Source organism: Neovison vison, chromosome 12 (genome assembly GCF_020171115.1).
Source record: "Neovison vison isolate M4711 chromosome 12, ASM_NN_V1, whole genome shotgun sequence".
NCBI classification, from domain to species: Eukaryota; Metazoa; Chordata; class Mammalia; order Carnivora; family Mustelidae; genus Neogale; species Neogale vison.
In genome coordinates, this window is record NC_058102.1 from 30,494,634 (window position 1) to 30,508,578 (window position 13,945).

Sequence of the window (13,945 nt, forward strand, 5' to 3'; positions counted from 1 at the left end):
GTGAACTCTGGCTGCTTTACGTCAACCAGCACATCTCTAGCAGTCCCCCGTCTGGGCTACTGTTTGGCGGGGGTGGGGGTGGGGGTGGGGAATCCTCCTTAGGAGTAGAGTGCTTATGCTTTGCAGTGGTGAGCTCCATGGTTGCCCTAGTGGGTTTCACTCTGAACCAAGGCAGCAAGGACATTTGGGTACTTCAGAATGCTAACTCTGAAGGCTTCTCACCACGTGGTACTGCGTGGCTTCCTTTGAGTGGCTGTGTCTCTGCTGAATGGCAGAGTCTTGCTGGTACCACCTCTGTGTAACATAATGTCTCCTCTTTCCTGGTGGAAGCAAAGATGGGACGATTTGGAGGTGCATGTTCACTTGTTAGTTGGTTTTTCCTCCCCTCTTCTCTTTTTCACCCATCTTATGTCCAGGATAAACTTTCCTTATTTCCTTTATGACGCAGCCTTTGTCCATCAGAGAGATGACTTAGCTGTGATGGAACCACAAAAGATCCAGAATAGCCAAAGCAACCTTGAAACAAAACTAGAGGTATCGTGAGTCCAGGCTTCGAGTTAGATCACAAAGCTATAGTAATCAAAACAGTACGGTACTGGCATAAAAATAGCAATAATCGCACCTCGGATAAACCTCATTAGCTACGATACTGCCACTGCACAAAGCTGGTACTGGCATAAAAATAGACATACAGCAATGGACCATAATAGGAAACCCAGAAAATAAACCTATAATTATATGGTCAGTTATTCTCTGACAAAGGAAGGAAGAATATACAAGTGGAGAAAGGACAGTCTTTTTAATAAACGGTGTGGGGAAAACTGGACAACCACATGCAAAAGAATGCAACTGGACCACTGTCTTTCACCACACACAAAAGCAAACTCAAAATGGATTAAAGACTTAAGTGTGACACCGGAATCCATAACAATCCTCACAGAGAGCATAGGAGTAATCTCTCTGACATTGGCCATAGGAACAGTTTTCTAGATATGTCTCCTGAAGGGATGCAATGGCAAAAATAAACTATTGGGACTACATCAAAAGATAATGCTTCTGCAGAGGGAAGGAAACAACCACGAAAACTAAAAGGCAACCTGGAAATGTCATTGGTTTGTGAAGAGTCTGTTTTCTGGGGTTGGAAAGCTGGTATCCTGATTGTGGGATCCATGGAAGATAGACTTGAGCAATGTTCACCAAAGGCTATGTACTTTTCCTGACGCTATTCACTTGTTCATCATTATATCCTGGTGCCCAACCCAACTACCTGACTTAGCGTAAGCGTTCGTTAATGTGCGTTAAATTGTTTCAGTGAGAAAAGTGAGTTTGAAACTTCCAATTTTGCTTTAAGTCTTTGCATAAATGATCCTGAAGTGACTAACCCCCAGATAAAGTTGTACGGCTCACGGTGTGTTCCCTCTAAAAGAACACAAAAGCCAGGATTGTAAACCCCAGTTTGCTTGATTTTGTCTTAATTTAGGTCCTGTTGTTGAGCTACTTCACAACGACTAGAAAAAGACATTCCCAGAAGTGACTCTGGGAAGGGCCTCACCTGTGTTCAGGCCTCACACGTGGGGAACTGAGAGCTGGCCAACTCACCATGACCACAGGACTGTTGGCTGTAAGGCGATTCTCTAGCTGCTCAGCGAGGTGATTCAATTGTTATCCTAGCCATCTGATGATACCAGCGGTGCAGGTTAGGGGACATTTCAGGCCACAGATTTAGACACAGTGAGAATGTGCTGTTACTATCTGCTGAGGCTTCTCTGGCTTAAAGATTACACTAATTTTCTATCAACATAGGGTATAGTGCCTTGATAGTAGACCACTTAGAGCAAAGAAGGGTTCATGGGGAAAAGTCACTCTATTCAATCTAAAAATGTGTGTTAAGTACTTACTGGGTTCCAGGCCCTGTACTAGGAGGCCCTGAGAGAGAGAAGAGAGCATGAAGTGATTCTTACCCTCAAGAAGCTTGTGATCTTAGGTTAGACAGTCTTTTACGTGAAAATAAATAGCATATATTTTGATGTAGGTAGACAATAGAACATTTTTTCTTTGCATATGTTATAGGAGAGACAGGTGTAGTTTCCTTGGACTACAGAATTAAGAAAGGTAGATGATTGATGATTTTTTTTTCCCTTTTTTTGGGGAGGGGGTATCTTTTGGAAGATACAACACCTCCTAATGCTTCCTTTGCTCAAGTACCAGAGCCATTAAAAATAACATTGAGGGCCTCCTGGCTGGCTTTGATCTTGGGGTTGAAAGTTTGAGGCCTACGTTGGGTATGGAGATTACTTAAAAATAAAATCTTTTAAAAAATATCACCAAAAAGTATAATAGAAATTTTTGGGTTTTATTAAATGAACAAACAAGAAACTAAACAATCCAAACATACGAGTTATTGAGTTGGAAGTTTATGTTATTTTTAGACGTTCTTTAACATCTATTTTCTTTGGATCTGCTTTCTTCTTTCTTTCTTAATGTGAAAGTACACAGAAGAAAATCCTATCTGTCAAGTTTTATTTTATCCTTTGCTGAAGCCTGTGTAGTTTTCAGAATTCCTTCCAGTTAATAAGGATGATATTTTTAACTTCAAAATCTTGATGATTATTTTTATTTCTCAGGAAAATCCTTTCTTTCCACCCTTCTCTCCTGTTCACCAGCAGAGAGGATACAGCACCTTATAAGTCTCTTTTCCCTCCTATGGCATCTTTATAATGCTAGTGTTCTTCACTTCAGCTCAGCTTCCAAATTTAATTCATTTGTTAGGCCTATTTTTACCTAGAGACATGAAATCTGAATGTGTTGCTAAACTATCAGAGAAAGTGCTTTTCTTTGTGCCTTCCATCTAAGGCAATGTGTGCTTTCCTAATGGTATTATTTATAGCTGTGGGCTGTGGAGTCGGAGCACAGAGAAGCTGCCTACCTCCCGTGTCACACATTTTTTTTTTTCTGATTGGAGTAGTTAGTCATTAGTACTGAATTGTTTGGTCACGAGCAGGGAGAGAGTGAAAATGTTAAAATTCAATATGCTTTGTTTCCCTGATTCTGGTGGGAAATCTGTGGGGGAAATTCCTGGGTAAGGTGAGCCCCAGGTACTCACCTGACTGAAGGGTTATAGGTAAATGATGTTACTTGGCATTTCTTACTTCATGCCTTCTGCCCTGGAAGTATGTGCTTGTGAATGTATTAGTCAGGATAGGCTAATTTGTGCTGCAGTAACAAATAACACCCCTCCCACCCCCAAATTTCAGTTACTTACAGTTGGATTTATCTCCTACACCACATCCTTTCCAGATTGGCTATTGTTCTACTCTCTGTCCTCTGAGGGGACAACCTCCATTTAGAACACTTGGTCATTGCAGCAGAAGGAAAAGAAACATGGAGAACCATATTCCTAATCTGAAAGCTTTGGCATGGAGGTGATACACATGTCTGTCGGCATTTCATTGGCTAAAGCAAGTCACATGGTCACTTTTGAGTTTGTCAGAGCCGTGATATATGTCCTCTCAGGGAAGGACATTGCAGGGTGGGGCACTAGATTTTTGGTAAACAAGCTACTACAATGAGGATTCATTGACTTTCATTTGACAATATGTCCAAAGAAATTTCCAGACAAGGGCTGAATCTTATAACTGAGCGTGGTAAGGAGCTAGTATCTTCTTTTTTATTTTCATTTTTTGGGGGGGGGGCTAGAAATACCACAGAAAGTCATTTCAAGAACAATAGGTTCTTGAAAGCCACTTTCTAAGGTATGGATTACATTCATATTCATTGTGCTTGTTGTTTGACCTACTCAGTTAAAAAATTAACTTTAGGATATTTTGAGTTCTCATGACTATCATTTTGTCTTTGACTATGCATCGAAGCTCATCTCTCACAGTACTGTCGCCTCCAAGTCGAGGCGCTGACTGCAATTACCTACTTGCTATCCTGGAACCTTCCTTAGAATGACTTATAGTCTTCCCTTGTCTGGCTCATTCCTCTCATCTTTTAGGGCTCAAAGTCAATAGCCCTTTTCCCAGTTTTGGTTTGGTGCTTTTATGTTTAAATAGGAGGCTGTCCATATTTATCTGCACCATAACATTTATCCCTCGGAAATATTATTTCATTTGCTTATCGGGTTTTTCTCACTACCTACAAATACATCATCGCTCTGGGAGGCTCACATCTACAACCTTATTTCTTATAATGCTCCTCCTTTGACTGGGTTATTCCAGCCACAGTGGCCCTCTTTCTGTTCTATGAATAAGCCCATTTGACCACACTTTAGTGCTTTTCCACTATCCATTCCTGTTTCCTCTCTTATCTTCAGAACACTGGACCTTTCTGTCCTTCAGGTCTTGGCTTAAATATCAGTTTCTTAAAGATGCTACTCAGTCTAAAGTAGGTACCCAGATTCTATCATATCACACCATCTCTGTATACTCTTGCCACTCTCCAGTACTTTTCTTACTTATTCATTTATCATCGGCCTCTGCAATAGAATATATACTCCAACAGAACAGAATCTTTCTGTCCTTTTTAGTTCTGTCTTACCAAGGACAGTGTTAGTTATTAGTACTCCTAGTCAATAAACAGCTGTTGAGTTTTGGATAGAAAATTAATAAAATTCTGATAGTTCTTCAAAATTAAGGCTAAAGCTATCATTGTTAAATACTCAATAAATATTAATTATTAAAGAAATCAATGAAATTCTAAAGGTTCTTCAAAATTCAAATAAAATTTCCTCTTCCATTGATAATTTCCACCCATACTACTAATCTTCTCTTGGACTTACTATTTTGTAATCCAGCAACAATATCTTCCCATATGATTCTCTATTGATCTATGTTACACCCTGATGATGACAATATCTTACTTTAGTTTCCCCTGTGACACTTAGTAAAAATTTGGAAAAATATGTTTTGGAGTATATTTCATTCTATTGGTGGATTGTGAAGGAAGAATGGTATTATTGCCATAGATTACTCATATCTAAAATGAATTTACCAAAATTTTAAGATTCCTACAAAGATCAGAAATCACTTAGACCAAATTTTCAAGGCCTTCCATGATTTAAGCCTGTAGAATTAATTTCTATGACTCTATGGAAATTGCTTGGGAAGGACTATTTAGAAGATTTCATATAATTTGTTTAATCACTGCAGAAACTTTTCCATAATTGGTTTCAAGCATAATTTCTAACTCCTGCAAGTGGAAATTGCATCAGATTATGATTTTCATCTATTTCCACATCACTTACAAGGTATATGACCTTGGGATAAGTTCATTGACTTCTGTGTATCAGTTCCTTCATCTCTAAGTGGGGAATAGTAATAATATTAACCTCCCAGTGTTGAGAAAATATCTTGATATATGTAAGTACCTAGAACATTGTCAGAAAAAAAGAAGGTGCTCCATATATGTTAGCTATCATTATTTTTAATAATCTGAATTAAAAATCCATGGGGGAGGGGTGCCAGGGTGGCGCAGTCAGTTAAGTATCTGCCTTCGGCTCAGGTCATGATCCCAGGGTCCTGGGATTGAGTTCTGCACCAGGCTCCTTTCTCAGTGGAGAGTCTGCTTCTGGCTCTGCCTGCCGCTCTCCTTGCTTGTTCTCTCTCTGTCTCCATCTCTGCCCTTCACCCATCTCTGACAAATAAATGAAAAAAAAAAATCCATGGTGAATATTAAAGACATGTTTAAGATTTAAGTTTTTAGCTAGAAGACAAAAACAAGCAAACAAACCCTAAAAAGTAATAGGTTGGTTCAACTCTCGAGGCTCTGTGAAAGCAGAGGCATCTTTATCCTTGCAGAATTTACCCAGAATCCTTTAGTTACAGAATTTACCTTCAGAGATTCTAGAAAACAGCACAGAAGGCCTAAACCATTGGAGTTCAACCGGGTTCTGTGGGACTCCATCTGAGGTCACTGTTGGATGTTTGGAGTGGGGAGGAGTGGGGCACCTGAGTGTATGAGACCCACCACCCCTTCAAGCCATGCTTCATCCATTGGCCATTATAGTTCCAGAGGAGTCACTTTTCCTGCTCTAAAAATTAGGCATTTACCGAAGATTTTAAGAGTCTATATCTTTGGGAAAGGGGTGAGTGTTTTGAATATGATTGGTCCATATAGTAATCTGGAGCAGTAAAGATAAATGTGTAGGGACTGGGGACAAAGAAGAGCAGAAGCCAAGAACTTTCTTGGGTCTCAGAGTGGTCGGGAGAAGAAAACCTATCAGGGGGATGCCATCCTTGCTTTCATCTGTTCTACCTCATCATACTTTTCCTCCTTACCCCTTCATTCACTTCCACGCCCTTGACCCTTACTTGCAGAATGACAACCAGCATTTGACTTAGTTGTTATCTTGATCTTAGCCTTATCTTTGATTTTCTGGAATTTACCATATTTTATTTGAGAGATGTGATATGAGGTATTCAACAGAACCTCTGCATATCCCAGACGAATGCCAAAATATCCAGTTATTTCAATGAACAATCTCAGGCTAACTGTTTAGCACGTAGAGGAAACAGTATTAAATGCTACATATTTCAACTGATAATTATATGGTCCTGTAGAAAGATCCGTAGCTGATGTGGCAAACTCATTGTTTCCCTGATGCAGACCAGTGTGTGGATAGGGAGGTAGAAAGGAAGAAATAAAAGGACTGTTCTGTAGGCGTCTTTCAGGAATTCATTTGTTAAGGGAAAGCATTAACATGATTAAGCTTGGAGAGATAGTGTTATTAAGTTCTATTTTAGTCATATCCTACCTCAGCATTAGGATCCCACTGTTCAGACTATTCAGATGCATTGATTTATCTTTGTTTGTTTCCCTTTTCCTCTATCTTTCTTGCCTTCTCTATTCACCTATGCTCTCTGCCCTTCACCCATCCCCTCCCTTTGACCTCTTTCTTTCCTTCTATTGAATTATAAATGCAATATTTGCATTAAACATTACTGGTGCCAATAATCTCCATGGAGAAAACTGGCAACGTCTTATATTGCACATGGTAAATTTTGTTATTGGCAAAAAATTAATGGAACCGTAAGATCTAGGCAAAGTTTAGATCAGTAAAATCTCACCAGAACAGTGAACTTGGTAAAAATCATGACCAAAAAGTAAAACTCACAAGGATAGAAAGGAACCCGTGAAAGTTGATAAGATAAAATTTTAACTGATGAATGAAACACAATTTTTAAATTCAAACGGGAAATAACAAATGCCAATGAAATAATCTCAGTTAAATAAAGAAGAAAATTGAAAAAAATTGTAAATGGTTACTGTACTGTAATATTAGGAAATATTTGGCTTAGTGATGTTTGCTCTGGGAACTAATTTCTTGATGAAAATTTTATCAATATGGGCCTAATCTGATCAACATGTTTGTATTATAAACATCCTCAGGGTCAAAATTTTCTCAGGGACAAAAATAGCTGCGTCAGAATGGTGGGGTTGAAATGTCCTGTAAATATTATTTTGTATCTGATTTGTATGTAACAATTTAACTTGTAGAAGTTTCCATGTCATTAAATATTTTTTTCCATTACATTTCAATGGCTGCATATTCCTTTAACTAGTCCTTTATTTCTACATATTTAGATTGTTTTAAGCTTCTTGCTATTACAACTCTGTGAACAATATCTTTATAAATGGATAGCAAACTTTTCACAAGAGGAGCATTTCTTGGGTCTTTCTATTTCTGTATGGGTTTCAGAAATAGATATTGTCTGAAAAACTGCTGTGAAGAAAAAGAATCTGTATGTCTTTTTTTTTTGCGTCATTCAAGTTTTGATTATCTGGCATTAAGACTATTTATTAAATAAGAGCCGTTTGGATTAAATTAAAGCTTTTTTAAAGTGTCCAATGTTGCCTAAAACTGTGACAAAATATGAGACAGCATCTGATCTTGGCTTTTAAAATAAGACAACCCAAAATACCTCAACACAAATAGCTCAAAAACAGCATGGTAGGATTGAAATGTCATATAGGAGCTGCTAGGATTTGATCAGTGGGAATTTATTTGACTTGTGCTTATTCCAATGCTATTTATAGTCAAAGGTAAATATAATTTTAGATCTCCTTTAGAAACCACAAGCAGAACCAAATGTAATTTCTGTAAGAGGCTAGAAGAAATAAATGAATTGGGGATAAACTAATTTCATACTCCTTGCTTAGCATGGTGAACGCAAGTCATGAAAAGTTGTTGAGTGAATAAATATGTTACTGAAAAATGAATATTAATTTCATACTTTGTAATAAGCAAGATGTCTACGAAATCCACCACCTAGCACCTAGCACTGCGAATTCAGGTATTTGACATGAATTCTTTCTGGATGAATAAGAAACAAATATACTCTTCTGCTACCTTGACAACACTGGATATTTTTAAAGGTCTGAGACCAGCTGACCATACTGTAGCACTGGTTATGGGGAATAGCCAATGGCATGGACATGTCTTATTGCGACATGGTGGGTGACTTGTGATAAATGCTATCAATAATGCTAGTATGATATTAGTTTACCCAGTACAAAAACCACAGCATGTAAAGCACCTAGAAGGTTCCAGACCCTCTCCGGTTTTGTAGATGAAGAAACAGAGGCCAAGAGATCTAAAAACAGAGGAAAGGAATAAAAAACACTTTCAAGGCTGAACAGATAAGAGGTGTATCTGAGACATGTACCCATTTCATTAAAATCCCAAAGCCTGGAAACTCTGTTATATCCAAGGCCTCTTTCAAGTTCATAATCCAGTAATGCTTTTTAAAATTACATATGATCTCGGTACCCAGAGGCAGTAGCTGGAATCTTCTGCAATTTAGGAATCCTATCTGTTCTTTCAAAGATATTTGAGATTATACTTTCTGTTCGGTAATGTACTATTCTTTCCCCCTTTTCCTCATTCCAATATATTTGAACATTTCCTCATGATATTAAATATCCTTTACCATATGCTTTGGTGGCAGTTTCCTCTAATCCCAGAACCCCAGGTAAATTATAAGGTCTTTGAAGGCAGAGACTTAAAAAAATACCCTACCATGGTGTTTAGGGTAATACTGGACAGAAAATATTAATTATTATATTATTATTTTTTATTAATATTAATTATTATTATTAATTATTAAAATAAAAAATATTTATTAAAATATTAAAAATAATTATTAAAATAAAAATATTAAAATAAAAATTATTATTATTATTAATAATTATTATTATTATAGCTGAATTAATACAGTGTTTATTTTGTGCCAGGCATTGGTTGAATATAATGTGGACTAATTCATTTAGCTTTTAAAAAAAGATCTCTGAGGCAGTACTATTTTTTTTTTAAAGATTTTATTTATTTATTTGACAGAGAGAAATCACAAGTAGTCGGAGAGGCAGGCAGAGAGAGAGAGAGGGAAGCAGGCTCCCTGCTGAGCAGAGAGCCCGATGCGGGACTCAATCCCAGGACCCTGAGATCATGACCTGAGCCGAAGGCAGCGGCTTAACCCACTGAGCCACCCAGGCGCCCCTGAGGCAGTACTATTTTTATCCCATTTTCCATATGAGCAAAGTGTCTAGGTCACCCACAATCAGTAAGTGGTGAGGTGGGTTCAAACCCGGCTTTCCTGGGTCTGGAATCCATGCTTCTAACTGCTAAGCTCATCTACCTAAAATCGACAGCAATGAATGCTTGGCAATGCTAGGAAATGGAGAGTAAAGGTAATTAGGCGTGTGCTTTGAAATATCTTATGTGTAAAAACCCACAATTCATTCCCATTGCCATATTGCCTGAATTTTAGATTCCTTTGCTAGGCTTCTTAGTGAGAAAACAAAGCCATACTTTCTCCTCCTAATTTCCCTTTGGACTTTTGGCCTAGGGAGACTGAAGGTGTGACAACGCCGTCCTTATTTCCATTTTTCCCCCCTCATCTTGAGTCTATCCCAATTCTGTCCCCCACTGAGAGCCTAGCTCAGGTCGTACATCCTTGATGAAGCATTCCCTGTCTTTGCCAGGCTTTGTTGCCTATCTCTTTGAACACTCCTGGTCCCATCTTAAACAAGGATCCTTCAACTATTTAACAAGTCTTATTCATCTTTGTATTTCTTTGTGTCTCAGAAAAAATGCTCAATTCACAGTAGGCAGGAAGCCAATATTTCTTTGTTGAATGAGCAAACGCCCAAGTGAATAAATGAAACTTACGCTCCTTTTGCAACAGACTGTCGTCTCTAGTCCTCTCGAAAGAGGTGATGAGGTCTTGGTAAAGAAGGATCAGCTTTGACCACTTCTCCATTCCCGCCCCCCCCCCCCCCCCCCCGCCCAGTGCCTGGTACCATCTGAATCAGCACGAGAGCTTCAACCAATGCTTGTAGCTGTTTCAGCTCAGCCTGGAGTAGGTACAGTAATTTTACTAATTTAAGTATAGGTTCTTTGGGATTTTCTATTCACATAATCATATTGTCTAAGAACAATGCCAACTATGTTTCTTCCTTTTATTCTTAAAACTTCTATTATTATTTTTATTATTATTAATAATCATTTTTTGGCCTTATTTTATTGGCTAAAATTTTTTTGGTCTGTTTTAGAAGCTCTTTTTTTTTTTCATTTTATTTTATTTTATTTCTTTTCAGTGTTTCAAAAACCACTGTTTATGCACCACACCCAGTGCTCCATGCAATACGTGCCCTCCATAATACCCACCACCAGGTTCACCCAACCACCCCTCCACCTCCCCTCCAAAACCCTCAGTTTGTTTCTCAGAATCCAAGTCTCTCATGGTTGGTCTCTCCCTCTGATTTCCCCATCTCACTTCTCCTCTAAAATGTTTAATTCAGCGTTGAATGAAAGTAGGAATAGGAGGCATCATTGTCTTGGATCTTGCTTCAAAAGGAATGCTTTTATACTGCATCAATTAAGTAGGAATTCTTGAGTCATTGGTTTTGTGTTTTTATCCATTATCCTTCAAATATTGTTTCTGTCCCAACTGTCCGTATCTTTTTTTTAATGAATCTTATTATATGTTAGAATTTCTCATAGCATCAGCTATATCTCTACATTTTTTATGTCTCATTTTATTCTGAATATTTTGTTTGATCTAGGCCACATTTCACAATTTTCTCTTCCTCTCATCTTACCTGTTGTTAATCCGGTCTACTGAATTCTTAAGTTCAATTGTTGTGTTTCTCAGGGAAGTTTATAGAGCTTCTACGTGACCCTTGGTTCATAGTTTCCAGTTCTCTGCCCACATTCTCAATCGTGACTTTTATTTTCTTTAACATGTAAGTATTGTCTTTTTTTTTTTTTTAATAGAAGTGAGTATGGTTATTTATTTATTTATTTATTTCACAGAGAGAGAGAGAGAGAGAGATTGAAAGTAGGCAGAGAGGCAGGCAGAGGGAGAGAGGGGGCAGGGAAGCAGGCTCCCCGCGGAGTAGAGACCCCGATGTGGGGCTTGATCCCAGGACCATTAGATCATGACCTGAGCTGAAGGCAGAGGCTTAACCCACTGAGCCACCCAGGCGCCCCAAGTACTGTCATTTTAAAGTCTATGTCTAGACATCTAATACTTAGATGTCCTTGTTACTTGCTATCTATTATCTCTTTATTTCCTGCTCTTTTAAGTTTATGTTATTTATTTCTCCTGTACCTGGTTTCATTTGGTTGTATTTTGTTGTATTTGTGTGTATCTGTTCATAGAAATAGTTTGAGGTTTTGGATAGTGCTACCTTCTTCTGCCAGGCTTCCGATTGTGTTTGCTATATGGCAAGTTTTAGGTATGGGGGTGAGGTACAGGAGTGTTGCAATTCTTTAGAGGCCTGTCTGTTCTGGATTCATCCATTAGATGGGTCTTTCAGGGTCTTAATAGAAAGCAAGGAGGGTTCACCTGGTCTCTCCTGCTTGGTGGACCGGGGACTCAAACTTTGTCCCACAAACTCTGGAACACCTGCAAAAGCTCTCTGGCTCAGTTTCCCAGCTTCTCAGTTACTTTATCTGGAATCAGCACACACACAAAAAATGGCCTGTAATGCAGAATTATTCTTTCTGGGTTTCTGCTTTCTCTTGGGTCCTTCTTCATTACTGTGTTGGTTCCTCAATGCCTTTATGTAGAAGCCTTTGCAGCACAGAAACTTGTCCTCATAATGTATTCTCTCATTACTGAAATCAGAATGCTCCTGTGTTTCTGACTTTTGACTTTAGATTTCCTGGGCTCCATTTTCTATACTGCTGGGAGGAAGGAAAAATTTTGAAATCCACTCATATTCTTGTTTGATTGTTGTTGTTGGATTGTTTGTTTGTTTTGTTTAAACACTGCAAAATAAGTCGCTTGAATATAAAAATCCCAACTATTCAAAGTGAACAAAATGATAGTGGTTTATTGGAGAGAGCAACTGGACATATTCATGCATTCCAAAATGGAGCTGGAGAAACTAGTTATGAGTGGTGAAAACAGACGATTAAAAAGAAAAGATACCTGTCAAATTTGACTTTCCTGTATCATGGAAAATTTTTATTCCTTTTCACTGCAAAATAGGTGCACTAATGTTGGTTTTTCTACTTAAAATGAAGGCCATAATATTATCATATTTGTATTCCTTAGCAGCTCTAAAATAATAAACCATAGCATAGTAATGGAGGAAAAAAGAACAAATTGATGAAGGGACAAGTTTGACTTCACATTTCCTTTGGATTTTTTAAAATAATAGCCACTGGAGAAAAAATATTTGTAATGTTTCTTTGACAGTTTCCTTTTAAGATTTTAATCAGAAATAACTATTATTAAAGAATTTATGCCAAAAAGAAAGATATCTTGCTAACTGAGAGATATGTTAAAAACAAAATGAAATACTAAGTAGTGAAAATAAAATAATTGCTTCCCTAGGACAAGTAACACGTTTATGTTTTCAGTTATAATCAACAAATACGGATGAGGTGTGATCACATACCACTCATAATACAACATCCAGAGTGAGTTTTTTTTTTGTTTTTTTTTGGAAACAACGCAATTCTAATCAGTCTTACAATGGCCACCAATTGTATCTAGAAACAAAAAATAATTGACTTATAAGAACACATACCACCTCCACGATCTGATCTTCTTTCTTCCTCTTTCTTCCTTCACTGGACTCCAGCCCTGACTGGCTTTCTTTCTATTCCTTGAACACACCAAGATTGTTTCCACCATAAGTTTTTGCACCTGTTGGTCCCTTTACGGAAGCTCCTGTCTTCAGCTTTTCTCTTCACTGGCCTCATTTTTGTCATCCCACTTACAATGTAAAGTCCTCAATGAGAATTTCTGTCATAAATAATTTAAATTAACCTCCCCTCATCTCAGCTGCTCCTAACTCAGTCCCGTTCCATCAGCTTATTTCATTTTCTTCATGGCATGCATCATTACCTGCAACTCTCCTCTTTATTATTATGTTATTATTTTTTAACTTGCTTAAACTCTTCTTTAGAAAATAGAGATCTCTATTCCAGAGCCTAAAACAGTACCTGTCACATAATACGTCTTGAAAATAATTCCTGATGGGCTTTTGGCTGATATTTGAAAGCTTGTTGCAAAGTATGTTGCTTAATTTAATAGAGAATTCCATTGCGTAGATCAGCAAATTTTACGCCAGAGAAATTTTGTTAGAGTGAGATTGCCCATGGAGGGATAATTTTGGCCTAAGAGGTGTTAAACGTGTAACTTAAAATGAAGACCAATCCTTGAATAGTGTTCAGACTTCATAGAAAATACATACGTACATACACACAAACACGCACATGCACAGGCACACTCCATACACCCTATACATATGGTATATAGGAGATATGTATTTATATCTTCATATTCATATGGAGAATGAAATCATTTGTATTCTCTGAAGAAGAAATGTTGAAGTGATTCTTATACTAACAATATTATCTGAAGAACATTTGTTTCCTGTCAAGCAGTTGGTGATATATTTCCAATTAATTTTAAATAACAATGTTTCT

The 13,945-nt window shown here is 37.7% G+C and overlaps 1 pseudogene; it reads right to left on the minus strand.

The window, feature by feature from the left end:
* Positions 1 to 557: 557 nt before the first annotated feature.
* LOC122892762 lies at positions 558 to 667 on the minus strand (annotated as a pseudogene).
* Between the last annotated feature and the right edge of the window lie 13,278 nt (positions 668 to 13,945).